Source organism: Rhinoderma darwinii, unplaced genomic scaffold, assembly GCF_050947455.1.
Source record: "Rhinoderma darwinii isolate aRhiDar2 unplaced genomic scaffold, aRhiDar2.hap1 Scaffold_454, whole genome shotgun sequence".
NCBI classification, from domain to species: Eukaryota; Metazoa; Chordata; class Amphibia; order Anura; family Rhinodermatidae; genus Rhinoderma; species Rhinoderma darwinii.
In genome coordinates, this window is record NW_027463961.1 from 71136 (window position 1) to 83163 (window position 12028).

The following is a 12028-nucleotide window of genomic DNA, read 5'->3' on the forward strand; positions in this document are numbered from 1 at the left end:
GGTAAATAACATTATATTGTAATCGTTCTGACTCTTACGGATGCGGTGATACCAGTTATGTTTATGTTTTTACGGTGTTCACCGTGCGGGTAAATAACATTATATTGTAATCGTTCTGACTCTTACGGATGCGGTGATACCAGTTATGTTTATGTTTTTTACGTTACTTTAGAGAAAAAATGGGAAAAGGGTTTGTGGAGGTTTTTTTTTTACATTTTAAATTATTTTTATTCATAAATGAAAACTTTATTTTACTGTTTTTTCAAAAAAAAATGTATTCCTGTTCTGGGGGACTTGAACTAGTGATGATTAGATCTCCGGTACAAATCACTGTAATACTAATGTATCGCAATATATCGTGATTAATATTAAGGGGTTTATAGGAGCAGAAAGATGGCGGACCTTCATTGCCCCCCATGCTGCCATGACAACCATCCATCGTGTCACGTGGGGACGATGAGCTGTCAGGGAGGACCCCCGTCTTTCTTACAGCTTAGTTTCTGCAGTCGCTGTTGACCACAGAATCTAAGTATATAAATGGCCTTAATCACAGTTCTCTCAGGTTTCCAGCCTTTGCAGGTTTCCAGCCCAGGGTGTCAGGTGTTCCCTTTGTCGGTAAATGTCCTGTTCAGGAAGGGGTTAAATGAGTAAAATACAAGTTTATACTGAATCTTATCCCACAAAACAATGTATCAGTGTGTGTGGTAATATCTACAGGGAGCAGTGTGTGGTAATATCTACAGGGAGCAGTGTGTGGTAATATCTACAGGGAGCAGTGTGTGTGGTAATATCTACAGGGAGCAGTGTGTGGTAATATCTACAGGGAGCAGTGTGTGTGGTAATATCTACAGGGAGCAGTGTGTGGTAATATCTACAGGGAGCAGTGTGTGTGGTAATATCTACAGGGAGCAGTGTGTGTGGTAATATATACAGGGAGCAGTGTGTGTGGTAATATCTACAAGGGGCAGTGTGTGGCATTCCCTACAGGGAGCAGTGTGTGGTAATATCTACAGGGAGCAGTGTGTGTGGTAATATGTACAGGGAGTAGTGTGTGGTAATATCTACAGGGAGCAGTGTGTGTGGTAATATCTACAGGGAGCAGTGTGTGTGGTAATATCTACAGGGAGCAGTGTGTGTGGTAATATCTACAGGGAGCAGTGTGTGGTAATATCTACAGGGAGCAGTGTGTGTGGTAATATGTACAGGGAGTAGTGTGTGGTAATATCTACAGGGAGCAGTGTGTGGTAATATCTACAGGGAGCAGTGTGTGTGGTAATATATACAGGGAGCAGTGCGTGTGGTAATAGCTACAGGGAGCAGTGTGTGGTAATATCTACAGGGAGCAGTGTGTGTGGTAATATCTACAGGGAGCAGTGTGTGGTAATATCTACAGGAAGCAGTGTGTGTGTGTGTGTGTGTGTGTGTGTGGTAATATCTACAGGGGGGCTGTGTGTGTGGTAATATATACAGGGAGCAGTGTGTGTGGTAATATCTACAGGGAGCAGTGTGTGTGGTAATATCTACAGGGAGCAGTGTGTGTAGTAATATCTACAGGGAGCAGTGTGTGGTAATATCTACAGGGAGCAGTGTGTGGTAATATATACAGGGAGCAGTGTGTGTGGTAATATCTACAGGGAGCAGTGTGTGTGGTAATATCTACAGGGAGCAGTGTGTGTGGTAATATCTACAGGGAGCAGTGTGTGGTAATATATACAGGGAGCAGTGTGTGTGGTAATATCTACAGGGAGCAGTGTGTGGTAATATCTACAGGGAGCAGTGTGTTTGGTAATATATACAGGGAGCAGCGTGTGGTAATATCTACAGGGAGCAGTGTGTGTGGTAATATCTACAGGGAGCAGTGTGTTTGGTAATATATACAGGGAGCAGCGTGTGGTAATATCTACAGGGAGCAGTGTGTGTGGTAATATATACAGGGAGCAGTGTGTGTGGTAATATATACAGGGAGCAGTGTGTGTGGTAATATCTACAGGGAGCAGTGTGTGTGGTAATATCTACAGGGAGCAGTGTGTGTGGTAATATCTACAGGGAGCAGTGTGGTATTATCTACAGGGGGCAGTGTGTGGTAATATCTACAGGGGGCAGTGTGTGTGGTAATATCTACAGGGAGCAGTGTGGTATTATCTACAGGGGGCAGTGTGTGGTAATATCTACAGGGGGCAGTGTGGTATTATCTACAGGGAGCAGTGTGTGGTAATATCTACAGGGAGCAGTGTATGTGGTAATATCTACAGGGAGCAGTGTGTGTGGTAATATCTACAGGGGGGCTGTGTGTGTGGTAATATCTACAGGGAGCAGTGTGTGTGGTAATATCTACAGGGAGCAGTGTGTGTGGTAATATCTACAGGGAGCAGTGTGTGTGGTAATATCTACAGGGAGCAGTGTGTGTGGTATTATCTACAGGGAGCAATGTGTGTGGTAATATCTACAGGGAGCAGTGTGTGGTAATATCTACAGGGAGCAGTGTGTGGTAATATCTACAGGGAGCAGTGTGTGTGGTAATATCTACAGGGAGCAGTGTGTGTGGTAATATCTACATGGAGCAGTGTGTGGTAATATCTACAGGGAGCAGTGTGTGGTAATATCTACAGGGAGCAGTGTGTGTGGTAATATGTACAGGGAGCAGTGTGTGTGGTAATATGTACAGGGAGCAGTGTGTGGTAATATGTACAGGGAGCAGCGTGTGTGGTAATATCTACAGGGAGCAGCGTGTGTGGTAATATCTACAGGGAGCAGCGTGTGTGGTAATATCTACAGGGAGCAGCGTGTGTGGTAATATCTACAGGGAGCAGCGTGTGTGGTAATATCTACAGGGAGCAGTGTGTGTGGTAATATCTACAGGGAGCAGTGTGTGTGGTAATATCTACAGGGAGCAGTGTGTGTGGTAATATCTACAGGGAGCAGTGTGTGTGGTAATATCTACAGGGAGCAGTGTGTGTGGTAATATCTACAGGGAGCAGTGTGTGTGGTAATATCTACAGGGAGCAGTGTGTGTGGTAATATCTACAGGGAGCAGTGTGTGTGGTAATATCTACAGGGAGCAGTGTGTGGTAATATCTACAGGGAGCAGTGTGTGGTAATATCTACAGGGAGCAGTGTGTGTGGTAATATCTACAGGGAGCAGTGTGTGTGGTAATATCTACAGGGAGCAGTGTGTGTGGTAATATCTACAGGGAGCAGTGTGTGGTAATATCTACAGGGAGCAGTGTGTGGTAATATCTACAGGGAGCAGTGTGTGTGGTAATATCTACAGGGAGCAGTGTGTGTGGTAATATCTACAGGGAGCAGTGTGTGGTAATATGTACAGGGAGCAGTGTGTGTGGTAATATATACAGGGTGCAGTGTGTGTGGTAATATCTACAGGGAGCAGTGTGTGGTAATATCTACAGGGAGCAGTGTGTGTGGTAATATGTACAGGGAGCAGTGTGTGTGGTAATATCTACAGGGAGCAGTGTGTGGTAATATCTACAGGGAGCAGTGTGTGTGGTAATATCTACAGGGAGCAGTGTGTGGTAATATCTACAGGGAGCAGTGTGTGGTAATATCTACAGGGAGCAGTGTGTGTGGTAATATCTACAGGGAGCAGTGTGTGTGGTAATATCTACAGGGAGCAGTGTGTGTGGTATTATCTACAGGGGGCAGTGTGTGGTAATATCTACAGGGGGCAGTGTGTGGTAATATCTACAGGGAGTAGTGTGTGGTAATATGTACAGGGAGCAGTGTGTGTGGTAATATCTACAGGGAGCAGTGTGTGTGGTAATATCTACAGGGAGCAGTGTGTGGTAATATCTACAGGGAGCAGTGTGTGGTAATATCTACAGGGAGCAGTGTGTGTGGTAATATGTACAGGGAGCAGTGTGTGTGGTAATATGTACAGGGAGCAGTGTGTGGTAATATGTACAGGGAGCAGTGTGTGTGGTAATATCTACAGGGAGCAGTGTGTGGTAATATCTACAGGGAGCAGTGTGTGTGGTAATATCTACAGGGAGCAGTGTGTGTGGTAATATCTACAGGGAGCAGTGTGTGTGGTAATATCTACAGGGAGCAGTGTGTGTGGTAATATCTACAGGGAGCAGTGTGTGTGGTAATATCTACAGGTAGCAGTGTGTGTGGTAATATCTACAGGGAGCAGTGTGTGGTAATATCTACAGGGAGCAGTGTGTGTGGTAATATCTACAGGGAGCAATGTGTGTGGTAATATCTACAGGGAGCAATGTGTGTGGTAATATATACAGGGAGCAGTGTGTGGTAATATCTACAGGGAGCAGTGTGTGGTAATATGTACAGGGAGCAGTGTGTGTGGTAATATCTACAGGGAGCAGTGTGTGTGGTAATATCTACAGGGAGCAGTGTGTGGTAATATCTACAGGGAGCAGTGTGTGGTAATATCTACAGGGAGCAGTGTGTGTGGTAATATGTACAGGGAGCAGTGTGTGTGGTAATATGTACAGGGAGCAGTGTGTGGTAATATGTACAGGGAGCAGTGTGTGGTAATATCTACAGGGAGCAGTGTGTGTGGTAATATCTACAGGGAGCAGTGTGTGTGGTAATATCTACAGGGAGCAGTGTGTGGTAATATCTACAGGGAGCAGTGTGTGGTAATATCTACAGGGAGCAGTGTGTGTGGTAATATGTACAGGGAGCAGTGTGTCGTAATATCTACAGGGAGCAGTGTGTGGTAATATCTACAGGGAGCAGTGTGTGTGGTAATATCTACAGGGAGCAGTGTGTGGTAATATCTACAGGGAGCAGTGTGTGTGGTAATATGTACAGGGAGCAGTGTGTGTGGTACTATCTACAGGGGGGGCTGTGTGTGGCCCTATCTATAGTGGGCTGTGTGTGGTGATATCTACAGGGGGGCTGTATGTGGCCCTATCTACAGGGGGGCTGTGTGTGGCATTATCTACAGGGGGCAGTGTGGAGCACCATCTACAAGGAGCACACCATCTACAGTGTGACACTATCTGCGCTGGTATTTACGCTGCCAGTAGTGGTCAGCACATATCACCTCGCCCTAGTGATAAAGTGAGACATCACCTGCCTGTAAACAACCAGATAACCAGAGAGATACCGGCCACCATAGTGGTTGTCAGCCAAACTAGTGCAGACGTTTTTGTTTGTTTATTTGGATGCAGAAATTCTGGGAAGAAAACCATGCCCCATTAGCCACACCCATGAGATAAACCACGCCCCATAAGACACCCACCAAAGAAGCCACACCCTAATTGTCCTTGGAAAAAAAAATAAAAACTGTATAATCAGAACCAGAACTTTTTTTATTTTTCCGTGGATGTAGCGGAGTGAGGGCTTATTTTTTGTGGGACGAGCTGCAGTTTTTGATCATTTTATAATATTTTTAATTTATATTTTTAGAGCTGCTAGTGTTTTTTTATTTTATTTTAAAAATGTTTTTTACGGTGTTCACCGTGCGGGTAAATAACATTATATTGTAATCGTTCTGACTCTTACGGATGCGGTGATACCAGTTATGTTTATGTTTTTACGGTGTTCACCGTGCGGGTAAATAACATTATATTGTAATCGTTCTGACTCTTACGGATGCGGTGATACCAGTTATGTTTATGTTTTTACGGTGTTCACCGTGCGGGTAAATAACATTATATTGTAATCGTTCTGACTCTTACGGATGCGGTGATACCAGTTATGTTTATGTTTTTTACGTTACTTTAGAGAAAAAATGGGAAAAGGGTTTGTGGAGGTTTTTTTTTTACATTTTAAATTATTTTTATTCATAAATGAAAACTTTATTTTACTGTTTTTTCAAAAAAAAATGTATTCCTGTTCTGGGGGACTTGAACTAGTGATGATTAGATCTCCGGTACAAATCACTGTAATACTAATGTATCGCAATATATCGTGATTAATATTAAGGGGTTTATAGGAGCAGAAAGATGGCGGACCTTCATTGCCCCCCATGCTGCCATGACAACCGTCCATCGTGTCGCGTGGGGACGATGAGCTGTCAGGGAGGACCCCCGTCTTTCTTACAGCTTAGTTTCTGCAGTCGCTGTTGACCACAGAATCTAAGTATATAAATGGCCTTAATCACAGTTCTCTCAGGTTTCCAGCCTTTGCAGGTTTCCAGCCCAGGGTGTCAGGTGTTCCCTATGTCGGTAAATGTCCTGTTCAGGAAGGGGTTAAATGAGTAAAATACAAGTTTATACTGAATCTTATTCCACAAAACAATGTATCACTCTGCTCTGCTCCACCTGCGCTATAACATGATGATAAGAGATCACACTGCATGTGCCCTTTATATATAATGTCACCTCAGCTGCTGCAGAACCTCACAGTTCATATCAAAACACAGACTGCATAGTGTGCACCACGTCTTGTGCGATGTCAGCAATGTCTCCCCAGTATCCGTCATGTGTCAGGTTGTCAGGAGTCAGGTCTTCATTGTCTGGGGGGGAATGTCTTCATTTTACTCTTCTCATCTGAGAGATATGCCATAAATGTCTGATATATGGGGGTCCCACCTCTATGTGGAGAACAGAAAATCTACATCTTATCCGCCCCATGTGCACATACCCTTAAAGAGGCTCTGTCACCAGATTTTCAAACCCCTATCTCGTATTGCAGCAGATCGGCGCTGCAATGTAGATAACAGTAAAGTTTTTTTTGTTTTTTTTTAAACGAGCATTTTTGGCCAAGTTATGACCATTTTTATATTTATGCAAATGAGCCTTTCTTAAGTACAACTGGGCGTGTTTAAAGTTAAGTCCAAGTCGGCGTGTATTATGTGTGTACATCGGGGCGTTTTTACTTGTTTTACTAGCTGGGCGTTGTGAATGGAAGTGTATGATGCTGACGAATCAGCATCATCCACTTCCATTCACAACGCCCTGCTAGTAAAAGAAGTAAACACACCCAGATGTACGCACATAATACACGCCGACTTGGACTTAACTTTAAACACGCCCAGTTGTACTTAAGAAAGGCTCATTTGCATAAATATAAAAATGGTCATAACTTGGCCAAAAATGCTCGTTTTTGAAAGAAAAAAAAACGTTACTGTAATCTACATTGCAGCGCCGATCTGCTGCAATACGAGATAGGGGTTTGAAAATCTGGTGACAGAGCCTCTTTAAAGTGACACGTCAGACTTGAGAAATGGTTCTGTCTTAAACAGGTCAAAAATAGGCCGTGGATTCCACTCCCAGAGGAGTCCCTGTCGTGACTGTCCATATATGGACAGAGACGTCAGGGGCTCCCTCTAGGATCACAATTCCTAGCCAAGTTGACGGCAACGCTCTGGCAAAGCATTCTGCTCCTAGTGGGAGCTTCAGTGGCGCTATCTACAGGTGCTGGGGTGCTATCTGCAGGGGTTTGGCATATAAGTTTGATTAAACTAAGGGGGAGATGTGCCGGCACTTGTGGAGAGAGCCGGCAGACAGGAAAGTGCAGCGCTGCACACATTAAACCCCTTTCCATTCTGCCAATGTTTATTTATATGACAACTGCCCGGGGCATCAGCGGTTTGAACGAATATTGCTGTATGGCCGTTGTGAAGGGGTTAATAAAAGCATATAGAAATATTGTCTATAAAGGTGTACACAGCCTTTAAGAGGCTAATAAGCATTTGACACACTGACAATTTTTTTGGGTTGCAGGGCACTCTCAAAATAGAGGCCCCTGTGTCCCGCCACTTTCATGTGTAACTGTGTCCATAGAAGGCAGATACAGGTAAATACTATGGTGGAGCAGGGAGCCAGTTACGCCCCGCCGTTCGCTCTGGTAGGGCACAGTCTCCTTTAGGCCTGTGGCTTACAAGGTGCAGGGACCTCGACACCGGTAGTGAGGACCTCAACATTGTAATTCCGGCTCTGATCAGTAAACATAGAAGTGTAGAGAGAAGTGTCTGATATATAGACAGATATACAGTAGTCATGTATTCAGTCACTGTGTGTTTCCTACAGATGGATCCAGTAGGAGAAATCCACCAGAGAGATGTCCCAGTCCTCTGTATTCCCAGGACTGTCCAGAGGAAAATCACAATGTCCCAGAGAATCATCAGGTAGATGAAGCTGAGCCGTATACCAGATCTATATAGGGGGTGCGGAGCTTTTTGGTCCTGCGGTCATAGATGTGGTCATAGATTTTGGCGATTTCTTATGTTGATCTGTTAGATTCTTCGCACTCTCTGCTGTATTGTACTGAATTGTTACATATGTGAAATCAGGGGGAAGATCTGACTGATATTAAAGTGGAGGATGAAGAAGAAGAAGAGCGGGTGAGGGGCGATCAACCATATAACAGTGAAGTGGAGGAGGAAATTCCAGGAGGTGTTACCAGAGGTAAGTGATAATGAATTTAGAAAGTGAATTGGGAGGTTTGTTAAGGTGGGGTTCCTCCTTAGTTCTACATTACAGTAACACGTCAGACACTGTATTATACATAGTGCAGGACCTGAGGGAGCTGTGACTGCACATAGAAGTTCTCTACAAGGTGATCTATGAATCCGGTCATGCACTAGGCTTAGTATCAGATTTTGGAGGCACCAGCTGTGATTAACAGCCGGGATCTGAGGAAACTCCGTTTAACCACTTACTCAGAAAATTACCTATTGTTTAAATCAAGTTTTTATGTTAAAAATATTTTTAAGATTTGTTTTCTTTTAAGTCATCTTTATTTCAAAATAATCCTAAAATCTTGCATTTTTCCCTCTGGCCACTGAGTCTTATAATAGACTGATCCTTCCTGTTCTGTAGAGATCAATTCTCAGCAGACATCTCATTATCATTACAGACAGGATTACACTGACAGGTAACACCTATATATAGATATCACATGATCAGGACTGGTCTTAGGTTGGATGGCACCCTGTGCGGGACTCCCTGTTGCCGCCCCCTACACAAACCAAATATGAACCACATATATAGACACGCACATACTGGAACATATATACTGTGCATACATAGAGACAGATATTTAGACATACAGGCAATTATACATACACACATCTGGAATATATACTTACAGGTAAATATGTAGACACACAGACACATATATATATATATATATATATATATATATATATACATATACATACACACACACACACACACACACACACACACTGTAACATATACACACACATACACACACACAGACACACATAGATTCTCACCATCTCTCCTTGCTGACAGGATCACAGGTTTCTTGCAGGACAGGCTGCCTCTTTCTCCTTACATTTGTATACCATTGGGGATTTACAAGTCGGATCCCTGGAGGCCGGCACCCTTATGCCCTGGAGGTTTTTGTTCTACTGTGCTGCCCATACACCTTCTCTCACACATTAACTCAATGTTGCCCATTATGACTGTGAGCTACATAATGGGATTAATTACATTAATGGAGGTTCAAAATTCATAAGACCATGAGCCTCAAATCAGAAAGTGGAAGGACTTTTTATTTTTGGGGGTTTTTTTATTTTTATTATTATTGTTAGCAAAGTATCGTTTTGGTATCTCAAATTGTAATTCTACACGAAGTATCGGTATCGAAGTCCAAATTCTGGTATTGTGACAATATTGTAGAAATCGCTTCTCAGCAGTCACCTCATTATCATCTCAGGCAGGATTACACTGACAGGTAACCCCTATATATAGATAACACAGGATCCACCATTTATAAGAGACTGATCCTTCCTGTTCTTTAGAGATCACTTCTCAGCAGTCATCTCTTTATCATCGCAGGCAGGATTACACTGACAGATAACCCCTATATATAGATAACACAGGATCCACCATTTATAAGAGACTGATCCTTCCTGTTCTTTAGAGATCGCTTCTCAGCAGTCCTCTCAGTATCATCACAGGCAGGATTACACTGACGGGTTACACCTATATATAGATAACACAGGATCCACCATTTATAAGAGACTGATCCTTCCTGTTCTTTAGAGATCACTTCTCAGCAGTCCTCTCAGTATCATCACAGGCAGGATTACACTGACGGGTTACACCTATATCCGATTCCTCAACATTAAAATTGCAACACCAAGGAGGAAACGTTTTGGAATTGTGGAAATCACAGGATCGATCGACATGTTAATAATATGCAAATGATAAAAAAATGGAAACAAAATATTCCAAACGCCTTGATTTATTCTGTGCCGAGTATGAGCGCCAAGTGCAGAAATACACGTACGTACATGCCTTGGCATTCTATCAATGAGGTTATTAATAGTTGTTATGCCACGCTGAATGCACTTGAGCACGCAAATTATCAAGATTGGCTGTTGGCAGCTCCCTTGCATTTGCTGTCCAATGACGTCCCAGAGGTGCTAGATGGGAGACAAGTCCAAAAGACGCTGCAGGCCATGGTAGCACGTTTAGGCCACACAGGCTGCTCACAGTAGCATGAGCAACATGCAGCCTGGCATTGTTCTGTTGAAAACTGGCTTCTGGGACACTTTGGAGAAATTGCTCCACAACCAAATGAATGTAACGCCGAACTGTTCGTGTACCTGAAATGAAGACTAGAGGGGTCAGGCTACTGTACATTATGCCACCCCACACCATAATCCCGGGAGTAGGGCCGGTGTCACGTTCCCTTGTGAAGGCCTCTTCATGGCATTGCCTACGTGGTTTTCAGACCAATTTCCGGCTATCATTGTGCCCGAGACAAAAGCAGGACTCATCGCTGAAGAGGATAGACCTCCATTCCATCCTCCATTGCCGTCTTGCTGTGCACCATGATAGCCTTTGAGAGCAGTGGTGTGTAGTCAATGGCACGTCTGGCTCATAGCCCAATGTCGTTCAAATGCCTTTTGATGGTTTGTGTCGACACTGGTTGCGGCCCTAGGCTTTTTGATGTGATGTCCAATTTCACTTGCAATACAGAGTCAATCGTTATGCGCCATTCTTCCAATCAGACGATCGGTTCGTGCATATATTCGCATCCGCGCACCTCTTTCTGTCATTCCCGTTCGTTGTTTTTCTCCTAACCTCCGGGACACTCAACGTTGAACAGTGCTGACATCTCGGCCTAGGTGCGTAGCGATCTGCAGGAGTGATAAACCAATGTCTGAAGTTCAAGGATTCTGTCTCTCTCCGTTTGCGACAAGTGGCGATAACGGGCACGTCAATGAACAGGAGACATTGCACAATCATCCCATAACATTTGATCTGATTTTTGAGGTTTCATGTGGCTGAAAAACTTTGCTCTCAATCTGGCGTTCATGCCTGTCCCACATGCCACAGATTGGAGCTACGTAGGTACTTGAAAATGTGATAATTTGCAGATCTTCGACACCTGCTACTTCCTCGATTTGCATAACCTTATGGCTTGTCCTACTTGGTGTTGCAATTGCAATGTTGAGTGTAAAATGAAGGCCCAAAAGCCCAGTATGTACTCCTTTGTTTCTGAGGCCTGTGTTTGGGTCTAGTAGCACACTAGGGCCACATATGGGATATTTCTAAAAACCGCAGAATCTGGACAATAAATATTGAGTTGTGTTTCTCTGTTATCACTTGCTGTGTTACAAAAATAAAATGGATTCAAATTGAATTTCTGCAAAAATAATTGAATTAGTAAATTTCACCTCCACTTTGCTTTAGTTCCTGTGAAACGCCTAAAGGGTTAGAAAGCGTTGTAAATGCGGTTTTGAAATAGGGTGATTTATGGGGGTTTCTAATATATAAGCCCCTCAAAGCCTCGTCAGGACTGAACTGTTCCCTAAAAATAGACTTTTGAAATGTTATTGAAAATGTGGGAAATTGCTGCTAAACGTATAGTTATGGTTTACTGTTTTTATGATTTATTATTATTATTATTTTTAGGGGGGATTCACACGAACGTGTATTCGGGCCGCGTGGTTTTCACGCGCCACGCAAAGACCAATACAAGTCTATGGGGCAGTACAGACAGTCCGTGCTTTTTGCGCAGCGTTTGACTGCTGCGCAAAAAACGCGACCGGTTCAATATCTCCGCGTATTTCACGCACCCATTGAAGTCAATGGGTGCGTGAAAACCACGCAGGTCG

General features: G+C 43.6%; 1 long non-coding RNA gene across 3 annotated transcripts in view; it reads left to right on the forward strand.

Annotated features, from left to right (window-relative positions):
- Positions 1-7963: 7963 nt before the first annotated feature.
- The window catches only part of LOC142717121 (uncharacterized), a 109274-nt gene continuing 105209 nt past the window's right edge, over positions 7964-12028 (forward strand). For all 3 annotated transcript variants that reach the window (XR_012871791.1, XR_012871790.1, XR_012871789.1), the window contains exons 1-2: positions 7964-8056; positions 8222-8336. This is a non-coding gene — a long non-coding RNA (uncharacterized LOC142717121). The remainder of the gene's footprint in view (positions 8057-8221; positions 8337-12028) is intronic.